At 55.7% G+C, this 1,245-nt stretch overlaps 1 long non-coding RNA gene across 1 annotated transcript in view; it reads left to right on the forward strand.

The window, feature by feature from the left end:
• The first annotated feature begins 289 nt into the window (after positions 1 to 289).
• LOC130588068 (uncharacterized) overlaps positions 290 to 1,245 on the forward strand; it is a 1,745-nt gene continuing 789 nt past the window's right edge. Inside the window, exons 1-2 of the long non-coding RNA XR_008966903.1 lie at positions 290 to 510; positions 1,053 to 1,172. This is a non-coding gene — a long non-coding RNA (uncharacterized LOC130588068). The remainder of the gene's footprint in view (positions 511 to 1,052; positions 1,173 to 1,245) is intronic.

Consider the following 1,245-nt stretch of genomic DNA (forward strand, 5'->3'; position numbering starts at 1 on the left):
CAGGGATTTTGGGATTTTTCCGGGATTTGGGAACGGGATGGAAAATCCCAGGATGGGAAGGGAGAATCCCGAGGGAGCTGGGAAGGGGCTGATCCCGGAGAAAAGGGGGATCCAGGGGGGATTTGGGATCTGCCAGGGGGGATTTGGGATCTGATCCCAGGGAACGGGGCCGGGACGAGAGGGAACGGCCTCGAGCTGTGCCAGGGGAGGCTCAGGGGGGGAATTTGGGGAAATTCCTCCTGGAAAAGGGGAAAAAACGAAAAAATCCTGCCTGGGGAGGGTTGGATCTCCATAACTGGGAATGTCCAGGGAATTCCCAGAATTTGGGCTGGGATCGGGCACCGGCAATCCCAGAGCTCTTTCCCAGCATCGGGAATGCCGAGATTTGGGGATTTGGGGATTTTGGGATTTTGGACAGCTCCACCCCATATTTCCCCAAATCCACCCGCAGCCTCGCAGGTTCAGTACTTCATGGTCCAGAACAGTATCCCACCAGAATCCCGGGAGCCGGTGAGGTTTGAGGTGAATTCCGCTGCTTTTGGGACCAAATCCCAGCTTTCTGAGGGTCCCTCCGTGTCCCCAATGTCCCCTTTCCCCTCCCAATTTCCCTCCAATTCCCAATTTCCCGTTTTTTTCCTGGATTTTTCCAGGCCCACCACGGTTGTCCCATCTTGACCCCAATGGTTGGGGTGTTCTGGGGCTGCTTTGGGGATGCTTTTGGTTCTGTTTTGGGGTCTGATTTTGGGCTGGTTTTGGGTTAGGTTTGGGATCTGTTTTGGTTTTGTTTTGGGGTCTGATTTTGGGCTGGTTTTGGGCTGATTTGGGATCTGTTTTGGGGCTGGTTTGGTTCTGTTTGGGGTCTGGTTTTGGGGCTGGATTTGGGGCTGGGTTTAGGATCTGTTTTAGGGCTGCTTTGGGGGTGCTTTTGATTCTGTTTTGGGGCTGGTTTGGGCCTGGTTTTGGGCTGTTTTGGGATCTGTTTCGGGGCTGCTTTGGGGGTGCTATTGGTTCTGTTTTGGGTCTGTTTTTGGGGTGTTTTGGGTCTGTGTCAGGAAACGGGGGTGACGCTGGACCCCTTTTGTGTCCCCAAGCCACAGGAGCAGCCCAGAAGCATCTACAGCCTGATGGAGGCGTGACCCGGGGAGCCCCAGGTGACCCCCAAGTGACCCCAGGTGTGTCCAGGTGACTCTCAGGTGTGCCCAGGTGTGTCCAGGTGACCCCCGGGTGACCCCCGAGTGACCCCAG

The sequence above is a fragment of the Malurus melanocephalus genome, unplaced genomic scaffold (genome assembly GCF_030028575.1).
Source record: "Malurus melanocephalus ecotype Western Australia unplaced genomic scaffold, MMel_1.1 scaffold_3244, whole genome shotgun sequence".
Lineage (NCBI taxonomy): Eukaryota > Metazoa > Chordata > Aves > Passeriformes > Maluridae > Malurus > Malurus melanocephalus.